This window comes from Vollenhovia emeryi, unplaced genomic scaffold, assembly GCF_000949405.1.
Source record: "Vollenhovia emeryi isolate VEMERY1.0 unplaced genomic scaffold, V.emery_V1.0 DF939221.1, whole genome shotgun sequence".
NCBI lineage: Eukaryota > Metazoa > Arthropoda > Insecta > Hymenoptera > Formicidae > Vollenhovia > Vollenhovia emeryi.
In genome coordinates, this window is record NW_011967145.1 from 582,136 (window position 1) to 596,120 (window position 13,985).

The window sequence follows — 13,985 nt, forward strand, 5'->3', positions numbered from 1 at the left end:
GAAATGTTACAATAAATCATGTAATTTTAACATCGGACAGTAAACTGAAAAAATATTTAACGGAAACATAATTTCATTTGAATGGTAATTTTAACGTTTTGAAGTAAAATTACAAATCACTTTGTATTTTAGCATCGTAAATCGAAGGTTAAAAATGACCACCGATTTTCACAGTAAAATGAGGTTCAAATTTTTATCAGTGTAGTTTCTACCACATTAATAGACATCGTCTGTCGGTTTCCACCATAAATTTATTGCTCCTGGAATAAAATCTGTTTAACAAGAGATTCATTGTTAGATTGACTACACATCTTTATACTGTTATTGCGACAAATATTATCACACGCCTCAGTGGTCGAACGTGTGAAACGCCTAGAGAGTAGGGAGGTCCAGATTCAAACCCTGGCTGAGGTAATATTTTTCGCAATTTAAATTTTCTGTATTAAACACTGGACGGTTAGTGTCGGCTAAAAAAGGTCGATTATTGTGTAACAGTTGCGAAAAGAGATTTGTTATCGAATTTGAATGTTGGAAACCCGCTATCTCACAATCGGGGACTTTCCTCTACGTCTTCATTCACTTCGCGCCTGCCCCTTTTCAGACGTCTGTTGAATCTCAGAGCCGTGAATATTTAATGCACACCGACGGAATAACTGTTACTGCTTAGGTGCGGCGAAGAAAATAAGCAATGACGATCGAGTGACGATTAAAGGTCAGGATCGATAATTCACGAAAGCCAAAACCGTTGCCGCGATTCGAGAATTTACCAGGCGAATCGAACGCGATGGAAATTGAAATAATTAGATTGCAGTCTGTCCTTTGCAAATGGGATCGGGGTACATTTAAGTGGGCCCTAAATTGGCCGAGGTTATAATTAACGACGTCGTATTTTACGCCGCACGTGACACTTATTTTCGCGAAGGAGCTTCGCTTTTAGACGCTCCTCGCGCTATCGAACGAGTCCTCGTCCGAGTCGCGCGCGTCGCAGGATCGCAGGGATCCGTGCCTTCGTACGCCCCTCGGATATATTAATAGCAGCCCGCGATATCGAGTTATCATTGCCCCGTCCACCTTTCTCCTTATTTTACTCGGGCGCGCTATTTTCAGGCGGACGCTAAAGACGGCGCGAACCGAGCGAAATTGGGTCAAGTACGTGGCACGTCACGTCACGTCACGTTCGAGCCGGCGTGTAGCGCAGCCACTACGTAAACGGGAATTAAATAACCCGTAAATAGCCTGTTAAAATGCGCCCCAACTGCGGGAGGGAGGGCGAGACCGGAGGCGTCGTTGTCGCGGATTCGCGCGAGAACCGCGTACCGCGCTTGACTTCCAGTTTGCGCCCGGCCAAGCGGTAACAATGTTAATACGACGGAGATGAAACGTGCGTATGCGCGAGAGAGCAAGTCGAAATTTACGGACGACAGTGGGAAATTACCATCCTTGAGATTAATGCGCCACCGAGTCTCATTTCGCGCTATGTAAAATTTTGATTCTTCAAGCGGAACTCGATGCCGACGTTGCTACATTACGTCCAACTGTTATATATTGAATTTTTAATTGATTTCCCGCACGCGTACAGATTCATCCTATTGTTGCACGAGGGCGTTATCTCAATAGCGCAGCTCCGCTTTTTGCAAAACTGTGCGAGCCGCACTCTCGGGATCGCGCAAGAGCGTGCCTTTTAAATCGAATAGGAAACGAGAACGCCGGATAAATTTTTGGGTTCGTACAAGATGAAGGTAGGCAATAATTTTAAATCTAATATGTGAATTTTCATATACCGTTTTTCCAACCTGCGCGCCGTTTCTTTAGAATCGATATCTCGAAATTAATGAAAGTGGGACTGTGCACCACTGTTAAAATAGCACCTTCATATGCTTGGAAACTGTTCGCGGAGACGTCTTGCGGCCATCGTTAGCAAAAACGTGATTGCCGTCTCAATTATCAAAGACGGAACGGAAGGAGGAGTAGTAAAGGTAGATGATATCGCCCCGTCGTATCGTACGCACAATCGATGATAGAGATTGGCGAGCATCGCACGAACGCACCAACGGGTATATCTAATTCATTTTAAAGCATTTGGCGACGACTGACGGCTACATTAACGTAATTGCGGGGATCGCTTAGACGTATCGCGTTTAACGTCAGGAAGCGACATTGCTTGTATCATCATTTGTCATACGCCACGCGCTTATTCCGTAAAATAATTACGAGACGCGTAGGCGAAGCCATTACGAGAATCGCCGTAAGTTAATACGCCACGTGAAGAACATATCATTGCCGGAGAGCGTCTTGCGCGACATAAAATATTGGATAGACCCAAAAGGTTGCGGTTGGTGCCGCGTAAATATTTCACGATGCTTGTTTACGACACAAGTAACGGCACGCAATTGGGCTGAAACCCAGAAATATATTCGGGATACCGCGCGTCTCTTTGCGGATGCGTAGCGTTTTATTACTTTACTGCTCAAAGGGTAAATATATTTTATTTTATTATTCTCAAGCGCCACGACACGTGAGATCCGCCGTGAAATCTATCTCACATGTGTCGCCGTACCTCCTGACACGGGTCGGACAATGCATCCGCTTTCAGCACGTGTCAATATTCTACGTCTGAAGGGTGAAAAGGGGAGGACGTGATTCTCGCGATCCCGGTGAGCCTGTCAGTGATGAAAGTCAGCGATTCGCGCGACAGATGATACATAACGCCGGGGACACGTGTAAAATTAGGCAAAGGAACCGCGTGTGATGAGGCGTCGATAAAAATCGGGACCGGTGAACAGAATCAACTTTAGCGTTACCGACGAGGCTCGGTAAGCGTAAATAATATTGTACTTTAGAAACTAAAAGGATTGTAAAATAGCGATTGTTCAAACGTGCGGTTATTCACTGAATCGTTACCATAATGTTAACGAGTTTAACGTCCTTCTCTCGTTGCTAATTTTGGACGATGCACTTTCGGGATAAGAGTTAACTTTTCACTTCAGGATAAGAGAATAGCGGTATCGCGATTAAACGTTCAATTAGCTCCACGTGAGCGGCTACGATTCCTTTTCCGTCGACTCGGTAGAATGAGAAAACACTGGCGGTGCAATTAGGTAAACGAGGTAAAGAGGCCGGCTTTTTATTGTCGGCGAAGTGGCGAGAGGTTCACCCTTTCGCGGCGAACGTTCTACAAGTTGAGGAAAAGACGCCCGAAAAACGTAATGAATAATTTCCACGCAGCGATCAATCGGTTCGTTTATGCATTCATAATGTCTTAATGAACGTTTAATAGGGGCAGTTTCCAGATGTTATCCGAACAAACTTTATTCACCGTGATGACCGAGATTTAAATTTTCAGATATTCTCGACGAGATAAGTTACATATTATCGATTAATCCTCTAATGTTTCTTGAGAACACGAACCTTCGCTTAACTCTTCGTCAAATCTTTCCTGATATTAAAGCAATATAATTAAAACGATATTAAAACAATGTGAAACACGATGTGTATATGCATATATATTTAACGTGTTTTGAGTCGTGAAGTAGCAATCCTGACATTTGTTACACTTTATGCAAACACGGTTTAGAGTGATTACTAATTATTTTACCTAGATGAACGCGTTTATACGAAAGATAAACAACAATTTTCGATCTTTCCGGTAATTGGCGGACTGACCTAATTAACGATTAACCTTTGTTGTCCCACATCGAAGAGGACACCCGTTATCCCGCATATAATGTTTCAAACCCTCAAATTAAGCCACGAATTGCTATTAGCAAACTATAACTTCAGAATCTCCGTAACGTTTCTCGAATAATAAAATTTCGATGTTGCAACAGACGTCGACGATATGAAAATAAGAGCGAAGAATTTTGCATCTTCATTGCCGATTGGGCCGTAAAAAAAGCAATTTATATGTCAGCTGATTGCGCGATCGCGTATAATATTCCAAACCCTCAAATTAAGCCACGAATTGCTATTAGCAAACTATAACTTCAGAATCTCCGTAATGTTTCTCGAATAATAAAATTTCAATATTGCAACAGACGTCGACGATATAAAAATAAGAGCAAAGAATTTTGCATCTTCTTTGTCGATTGGGCCGCAAAAAAGCAATTTATATGTCAGCTGATTGCGCGATCGCGTATAATATTCAAAATCCTCGTATTAAGCCACGAATTGTAATTAGCAAACTATAACTTCAGAATCTCCGTAACGTTTCTCGAATAATAAAATTTCAATATTGCAACAGACGTCGACGATATAAAAATAAGAGCAAAGAATTTTGCATCTTCATTGCCGATTGGGCCGTAAAAAAAGCAATTTATATGTCAGCTGATTGCGCGATCGTGTATAATATTCCAAACCCTCATATTGAGCCACGAATTGCAATTAGCAAACTATATAATGTCAAAATCTCCGTAATATTCCTCGAATAATAGAATTTCAATGACAGACGTCGACGATATCAAAATAATAGCGAAGCACTTTCCAATTTTCTTCTTTGCCAATTGGACCGCAAAAAAAGGAATTTACATGTCAGCTGATCGCACGGTTGCGATTCTAAATGTCACATGTCATTGAAATCTGTCGAAAGCACGGGACGGGGGAGAATAGTAATTTTGCATCTCCGCTCTGAGCCTGGCGTTACGCGCGTCGTTACAAACATCGCGCCGTAGTTACGAAGGATGAATAATTCGATCCCGCGCCCTCCACCCCGGTGGATTCGGGGCTCCGAAATCCTGCGCAGAGCCGCGCACACATCGCTACGTGCGTATCTACAAGTGCGTTCTCGCGAAAAGGGAATAACTAACGCGCGTCCCCGCAGATATCCGGGATTTCGAGCGGGCGCGATAACACCGACGAAAATACGCGGGGGTGGAAAAGCGCGGAAACGCGACAAGTACCGTCGGCCGGCCAGCGTTACGTTGTTGTTTTGACGTTGCACAATCACGCGATTATTAATACCGACCACTCTCGGCGCGACAAGGGGTAGAGTGATTCATCGACGAGAGCGCGATCGCGCGCGCGCGGTGAACGACGCGCGTGGAATTCCGTGATAAAGGTGAGAGTGCGCCTCGTCGTGTACATGCGACCGGTATTTTCACAAGGCTTTCCCGGGACCTTTACGATCGAGCCGCTGGGAAGTAGCTTTTCCGACGCGAAAATAGAGGTAGGTGCACATCGGGGCTCCCGGAGTCCTGCATTATATTGTCTCGAGATGATAAGCAATCACGTGAAATACACGCTACGTTTACCCGCGTCTATTTTCGAGCGCAGACTTACGTCTGAAAGTTCCGCTTGTCTCCTCACAACAAATTAAACTGTGAGTTCGACTGGTGATAATGTCGTAATGAAATCGAACGTCGGTGTCAACCGCGTGCTCGTCACATTGAAGACCAGATTTAATGTCTGATAAAAGAAAGACAGGTCCTCTCGTGGATTTAAACGAACGCGAAAGTTTTGTTATTTAATTGCACCCCGCGGCAAGTTAGTTCGCGAAAAATCCTTTATTTCCCAATCATTCGTAACGCGAAAACTGCCCTCGACACGTTTCAATTAAGAAAAGCTTGACCGTTCGTCGGCGAGGGAACCTGTCGTTAAGATTTCACTCGGATATTCGCAGTATTTTTACGTAATTTACTGCATTAGCGCCTGTCAATCCATTTTCATTAAATGCGCATTGCGCTGGCAGACCAAAAAAAACTAACGTTCCTACGTTTCTTTCATCGTCCACATATTTTTACGCATTTGCCGGCATTTTCACTACGTCCAGTTATCCCCGCGAACAATGCGGGGACTTGATAAAACAATTTTTTTTCGGCTTCGCCGCGAATTTGTTCTGTCAGCGCGAGATTGAAACAGCACTATACTATACTTTGTTTCTCCCGCGTCGCTTTCTCTATCAAATCAAGTCTTATATTCACGAGAGTAATTGGATTGTTTGTCGATTATGACAAAATTACATTTTAAAGTAAATTTCATGCATAAGAAGAAAGAAATGTAAATGCTAAACGTTAATTCAACGGTATTGGTTCAATAGAAAATAATAAAATGCCAGTGGGTTGTCGTAATTTTATGCAATAACTGGAAATTTTAAAGATTCATTGCAGATAAATATTTTGTGGGCAAATTTTCAAAGTTTCAGGGTTTTAATATTTTAAAAATGTATCAATAAAATTAATGTAATTTGGCACGGTAGCCAGCAATTTTAACGTTTCATTAATATTCAATGTGCAAGTTGTTCAAAACTTATTACCGATGTAAAGTTTAAAACGTGAAACATTAAAATTTCTGAATACTACATAAAGACGTGTTATCGTACTGACATTTTACCTTGAATACTGAATCGACGAATCAAAATATATATTTTTTTATACTTTGTGCACAAAGCAGACCATGTCTGAAATATAACTTTTTCATCGTCATTGGCAAAATAGTCATTTTATGAATGCGAGACTCCATTTTGATGTGAGAAAGTAGCGTGTATAGAAAAGATATTTTGTTCAAGGAAACAGAAAAGAGACAATTTCTCAATTTTTGTAAACCGATGAAACTTAACAAAGCCGAGTGTTCTATCAATTATACCAATTATTATGAGGCGGAATGAACTTGCGTAAAATTTGTTTGCGGTTCAATAAGACAATCGGTCAATGCCCGAGGAAATTATATAGTCTCAACGAAACTTAACTTCCCGCGAGCAAAGCGAACTTTTAATTTCTAGGAAATGTAAGCTAAATACAATTTTGTCACGTAATTGCTTCGACACACGCAGTCCTCAAAGACCACATGACGATAATATTAGATTAGAAAAGACGTGCGAAGATACAATTTGCACACAAGTCATGTGGAATCGTCACTGATTTCCAGCCGAGATGAGAGATCGGACGTTCAAGCGTGAGGAATGTAAGTCGAGATGTAAGCTTGCGGGACAGATAAGCCGAGCCGAGCCGATTCATTACCTCGGTTTCCGGTTATCGATGGGCCTCGATTTAACCGGCCTAACTGCCCAATTAACTTTCCGCCCCCCCCCCCCGCGTGTCTCGCGCGAGCAAAAACGTCCAGTCGGGGGTCATACGTGTAGGGGAAAGTAATTAATTCCACTTACCCTGCCTATCTGTCTTATCCCGTCCCGTCGCAGAGATCACTGTCCCACTTCCCTCGACGAGCGGCACAAAGAATCACAGTTCACGAGAAAAGATATGCACGACGGATGACGACGGCGACGGCGACGACACGTAGCTCGCGAGCGATCATCCGCGGGAGGGAATTTCTCTTTGTATCTCCCTTTCTCTCACTCCTCTCTCTCTCTCTCTCTCTTTCTTTCGGACTCTGTCGAGCCACCTCCGGAGCTTCCCTAAGGAAATCTCACTGTCCCGAGAGCCTCGGGCCGGAAGAGGACGCGCTCACGACGACGACGACGACGACAATAACGATGACGACGATGACGATCGAGCCAAGTGCACTCACACGTTTCGCGTTGCGCATGTGTATACATATATCTATCTATCTATCCATCTGTCTATATTTATATATATCTCTGTATACGCATCTCAATGGAACTCGCGACGTTTCCTCTTCTCCCTTTCTCCCTCTCTTTCTCCATCTACCCTCGTTAAGCTCACTGAGTCTCGCGACAATCTCCGCTCGCTTCTTCTCACTCGCGAGCCACCCTTCCGCCCTCTCGCTACCGACTCTATCTCTCCCTCTCACACTCACAGACACTCTCTTTCTCTCTTCCTCCCTCCCTCTCTCTCTCTCTCTCTATATCTCTCTCTCTCTCTCTGCAACTAGGATAAAATGATATGTATTCGTTCGCGACGGCGGTCCCCGAAACTGCACGGCTGTTCCTCGCGTTTCACACGTTCACTTCGGCCGGCGATCGAGAGCGTCTGATTTTACCCAGCCACCCCCGTATCATCCGTCCGCTCGTTGGTTGACTTTCCTCCCTTGTGCTGGCTCCGCTCCGTTCCTCGCTCTTTCTATCTCTCTCAATCTCTCTGTCTTTCTCTCGACGGAGACCCCGTTGCACTCCACCTCGGACGACAACCCTCTTATTCACTATTATTTTTGCTTGAAACTAAAACTAAATACGGACAATAATACTCCCGGTGCACACGGCTAATATCTCTACACTCGCACGACTATCCCGTGTGCGCTCTAACCCAAGTCATATTTTAAGTACGACGACGCACGGGCGGTGCGACCGTGGGGTTACACTCTCTGCCTCTCACGCTGCCGCCTCCCTCTTGTGCCCCGGTCGGCGGCGACGCGCCCCTACCCGCCGCAGGTATCCCCACCAGGGGACGCCGCTCGCCCTTGACGCGCCACCCCGCCGCGCAGTGACGTGCCGTCGGAAGTTTAACCCCCCATCGAGACGTGCGTGTCGTCCGCTCTTGTTTTCTATCGCCGAAGCGAAGCGTTACGGGGCCGGCTTTGTCGCTTTAACTTATTCGCGCGTCGATAAACGCCGGGACGCGGTCGTTCTCGCCGTTGTCCATCCTCGGTTTCGTTCATTAAAACGGAGACTTCCACGAATTCAAACGGCGAGTCTCCTCGAGAAAGTCCCTTCTCGAGAAGGCGCCAATTCTTTTGATGAAATTAGAGAGAAAATTAAGCAGAGGAATGCGATCCACACATTATCAGCTGTACATTATATAAATTTGTTGTAATATGCGAAATATTAATCTCGCGGGCTAAGACATCGCGATCGCTGTAGAGACAAAGCTGCCGCCGCACGTTCCCCGTCTCGTCGCGTTAATCCTCGATCAACCCCCTTTCGTAATCGCCCGGGCTCCTCCGCGCGATCGAGACGCCCCTGACGCCACGACCCCTTATTCCCCGCTCGGGAAATCGCAGTGACGGAATTCTGCCGCAAGGTTCCGTGCCGCTCGAATATTTCCACGGCGTCTTTACGTGTTTCGCGAAATAACACAAGTTTATTACGGAACCTTGATTGTTCGGCTTTGATGAACTTGGAGCACGTTGCACGAAGAAATTGCGCTACGCTACAACCTTTCCAAGTTTCGCTCGGGAAACGTTTCCCGGTATCGCGGCGCGACACCCCCCTCACTCGCGACGCCCTTGAAATTATAACAGCCCACTCCTGTGCCGAGCGGGAGACAGTAACGTAGCCGGAGTATCGCTTTACACAGAGAATTATAATTAAATTAATGATATTTACGTCTCCGTGAAATTGTGGGCGTGAAGTTAACGCGCGTACAGAGATCCAGTTTAGCGTTCAAATGAACGGCGCAAACTCGCGATGGAATGCACGTGTGCCATTCATAAGCTGCAATTTTTCGCGATACCCGATACGTCGCGTGGAACACAACAGATTAATGTCGGCGCCGGAAACGCGAGCGAATCCGAGAGCTTTCCGCCCCGTCTCTGCATATAATTGCAGAAAGAGATAAAGAGAGAGAGCGAGAGCGAAAGAGAGAGAGAGAGCGTTACGTTATTTCGCCTCAGCTGGAGGTGAGCTCGAGTGAGCCGTCAAAATTACGACAGCCCTTATTAGCGCCGGGGGCTCGCGGAAATTTCTAATCGTCGTGTTTCGTGCGGCAGTTTTTGCGGCACCGTGACGCCACGCCTCCCCCCGACCCCACCCCGCTCGCCATTCGGTCGATCGGCGATAACGTCGGTATTGTTGTCGTACGTCACTGACCGCCACCCCCGCGGGGAATTGTACCACCCCTCTCTCCCGCCGCCGTTTTCCCTACCTTTCGCGCAACCCCCGCGGCCCCCGTGTCCCACCTCCCGCCCCTCGCGGAAACGGGGCTCAATGGTAGCCGCAGACTACTTATGGTATCTGAACGCCCGATGCCTAGAGCGACGCGTCTGATACGGCCCGATAGGTGAATGGACAGAGGCCCGTCTCCATCCCGCGGCAAGCGCCACACCACTAAATCATGCATGCCGAAACCGTCGCGGGGGTGGTCGCGCGCGCGCGCGCGCCCGTCACGTGATGCACTCGCACAGGGCGCCGCGAGATCACGGGGGGTCCGTACCCCCGCGTATCCGCGCGAGGGTATGCGAATCCGAGCTCGATCGAGCTGCCGATCTCCCCCGTCGATCTCCGTACGATTAGCGCGATACCGTCGCCGCGTGGCGTCGAGCGGCGCCGCGGGGGATGAATTTAGAGCGGACGACCAGTTTCTGCGCAGCTGATCCGCCGCCTCCGTAAACATCGGCCGACGCGTTCCGCGGCCCGGCCTGCCCGTCTATCCCTCCGATACATTAACTCTAACTAATATTTATAGCAACGATCTCCTACGGGTATTAACGTATTACAGCCGCGCAAGGCGATTACTTTCCTCGGGGAAAAACAACCCCGCCGACACGGCAAGCGACTCTCCTGGCGATCCCTCCCCCGCCTGCTCCCCCCGGGTCGCTCCAACTCGTACGATCGCGGAAATTGTGCGTTACCGGAAGTCACGTATTTCGAGAGCGCGGCGGCGAGGGGTGATGGGGTGGTAGGGGCGCGAGCGAGGAAAGAGAACATCGGGGCGGCTTATCCCTTCCGCGTCCCCCGGCCGCGAGTTTTCACGAGCTCTACTCCCCACTCGGGGGTTCGTTTCCCTACCTGGCGGCCGGGGGATTCTCCTATTGACGTACCGGTCCCCGCCGACCTAACCCCGCAGACATCTCGCCCACGTCTACCCCCACGCGCGCCACCGCCCTCCCCCCTCCCGCCGCTCCGCGGCACGGTCTGACGTAACGCGACGTTACGTCAGACCTCCCTCGCGGCCCGCTGCTGCAACGGGTGGTCTCCGGACACTCGCACCCCCGCGCAAACGGTCTCCCTATCTCTCTTGCTCTCTCTCTTCTTTTCTCCCTCCCCCCCTCTCTCTCTCTCTCTCTCTCTCTCTCTCATTCACTCGCTGTGCTCTGCGCGATGGCATTTCTTATTGCCGCAACGCGGTGCTTCTTTATAATCAAGGACCCCGCCTTCGCGATGCCACCTTCGCGAGTAGAACGCGATTTCGCGGGGAAAAAAAACGAAAGAAAGAAAAGAAGTACGTTAGATAAAACGTTGGATGGGCGGCGAGAGGAGGCTCTTCCGTCGCGAGGCGCGCCACGGGAGTCCCCTTTTCACGGTTCGATTTAAAATCCTGTCCCTTTCATCCCGTCGTACCTTATCCCAGGCTTAATCTCACTTTCGGCGGAGGGAACCCGTTGCCGTGGGACGCCCTCAATGGAGGTGTCTCGACGGCGACCTGTGTTATTCCGCGCGATCTAATTCGCGATCGCGGCCGAAGGATCGCGCCCTTTCGCACCGCCCCCGTAATTCCAGCAGCCGGCGGCTTTCGGGAAGTTTGCTCACCGGCGTCTGTATAGTTAGCGGTGACAACGTAATCATTACGGTAGACTCGAAGAAAGAGGAGGAGCGAAAGGGAGGGAGGGGGGAATTCCTGGAAATCGCCCCGTTCCGCGTAGGACGGATATAGAGTTGATTTTACGTTAATGAATTCTTAGAACAATCGTGAGAAAGTAGGCGATAACAAGCTGCTCGATCTAAACACGACGACGTGCGACCGCGAAATACCGTTTCTCGTCGAGGTAACCACTTGATGTGATCGTGAGACAGTGTCTCCGAAGTCGTTGCGAAAACCTTATACGAAATCCCCCCCGCGTGTAATCTTCGTTTTCAAGTTTCTTCACTTGCTGCTCTCTAAAATTTGTGGAGTGAAAATACTGCCATGGAGTGAAATGTTCGCCCTATTGGCGTGAATATTTCCTCCAACAGAGTGAATATTAACTCCAACAGAGTAAACATTTCACTCCGCGGCAGTATTTTCACTCCACTTTTAGGGAGTGGACAAACATTAAATATGAACATTTTCTCAGCTTGCTTCGATTTTCCCCCCAAATTTACTTCTTTTGGGAAATTTTTGAAACATCGATACACCTTGGCGCGCAAACTTCAAGGGGACGCTGGAGTGATTCTGCACTTTTGCACCTTTTGCACTTAAAACACTGTCTGTTTCGTGGAAACACTTGTATAATATACAAATTAAATGGCTTACGCGTACAGATCGAAAGCAGCTTGCTATTCCGGCTAAATTAAAGAACAATATAACAGGCATCGCTGAAACTAAGTTTGTAAGTCTAATAAATAATAATAGTGAGCAACACACGTACCACATGTATGTGTGTATTGCTCACTATTATTTCTTATTACAAACTTAGTTTCAGTGATGCCACATTGTTCTTTAATTCAGCCGGAAAAACAAGCTACTTTCGATCTGTACACGTGAGCCATTTACTTTGTATATTACACAAATGTTTCCGTGAACCGACCGTTTCTAGATTAGAAAGGCGCAAAAGTGCAGAATCACCCCAGCATCCCCTGAAACGGTACATGCAAGTGTAAAATTACTTCTCGTTAAGACCACGATTAGAGTCGACTAGTGGGAAAAGTGGCAAGGAAACACGTTTTCTACCCAGCCGAATACTATAATCTTACGTAAAATCGCCTCTCCAAGCAAATACTTATTAGTAAAATAAAAAAATATATGCCTTAAGGAAATCTAACAGCTCTTTGAGATTTAACAACGTCGCATATTTTTTAACGCACGTATAAGAAAATACAGATTTGCAATTAGGCGCAATTATTTCTAATCAGATGAAATCGTGTGAAATCTGACGAAATCGTTTAATCGTTGGGGCAACGTTTCAGCTAGTGGTTACCCCCTTGTTTCTCGATGCGCGTGCAATCTCTGCCTGCAATTTCGAGATTTTTTAAATACGCGCGAGGCACATTTGCGTCCCCGTTCGCGATTATCGTCTGTAAATTTCGGATAATCACCGGCGACGTATACACCGCGCGTGTGAGAGACGCGAAATTCCGATTCTCACGATTCGCATGAATTCCGAATGCCGCGTCCCTCTGAAATTTCACATTCCGCTTTCATTTCAGGCTCCCCGGCGCCGCCGCGCCGAGGATTGAAAATATCAATTCTACGTTTGCGCTTTGAATTACTTTAAGCAATGTACACGTCGCATCTGCGTTTGCACGGTTTAATTCCGCGCGAGTACCGCGCGTCCAGCGCAGTTATTAAGCATAATTAATCGTCAGCGACGGACGTTAATATTCGTGCGCGTTTTAATCGCCGTACCAGTTTCGCAGTAAATGTCTCAAGGTGGTATGGTCGAGCAATATATCGCCCGCCCCAAATAAATCCACGATAAAAATGCGCGGTTCAATTGAAACGTAGCGCAGTTCTTTTCCGTGTGGTCAACAATTAGAAAAAAAAGGGGGTTCTTAATCGGCAAACGACTGTAAGAGCGCAGCAGCCATATTGATTGAGGTATCGCGAATATCGATCGCGAACATCACGCACTTTTTCTCAAACATTCATCGTGTCGGTACTCACCAAACGTGTGGATGTGGATGCATGTCGTACGTGAATGCACGTGGGTGTCCGCGGTGTATCGAACTCGAGTCCGCAGGTCCACATAAGTCCGCCAGGTCCAAATATCAGCGCGGTTCAATCATCCCGGCGGGAAGAGTACGAGGTTCGCAGCAGTTCACTAGCGGAAACGGGCAGAGAGATACGAGGATGGCGTCGGTGGCGCCACGCGTCGTCGTAAGCGCGAACCTACTCGAAGCGCGCGCGGCTCGACCGATAACGAAGGAATTTGTAATTGTAAATTTTTAGGCGCGCGTGTAAAGCCTCGCCTACAGTTGCAAGAATAGTCGACTATTCTTTACGACTACGACTTTACGACTTCTATGTAGACTTCAGTCTTTCGTTAAAACCGCGGCGCGATTTATAAAAGGTCCGATTTGTGGGGCTATGCCCATTCTACACCTAGGGATGATCCTACTTGTGGCTCATCCGATACTCGCTTCTATACCTAAAGCTAATCCTACTTACAGCTTATCCAAGGGAGTAGTATAAAGTGTAAAAGGTTTACACTTTGGTTGGTTTCCAATCGTACCAAAGTACAACTACAGTGTACCTTTTACACTTTATACTACTTCCTCGGAT

At 47.2% G+C, this 13,985-nt stretch overlaps 1 protein-coding gene across 2 annotated transcripts in view; it reads right to left on the reverse strand.

The window, feature by feature from the left end:
* LOC105560796 (cationic amino acid transporter 2) overlaps positions 1–13,800 on the reverse strand; it is a 101,777-nt gene extending 87,977 nt beyond the window's left edge. Inside the window, exon 1 of one of the 2 annotated variants that reach the window (XM_012010216.1) lies at positions 13,368–13,800. The gene's annotated coding sequence lies outside the window, so the exon portion shown is untranslated. Of the gene's footprint in view, positions 1–7,096; positions 8,265–13,367 lie in introns of those variants that run through there. The other variant, XM_012010215.1, reaches the window with a different exon arrangement.
* Positions 13,801–13,985: the final 185 nt, after the last annotated feature.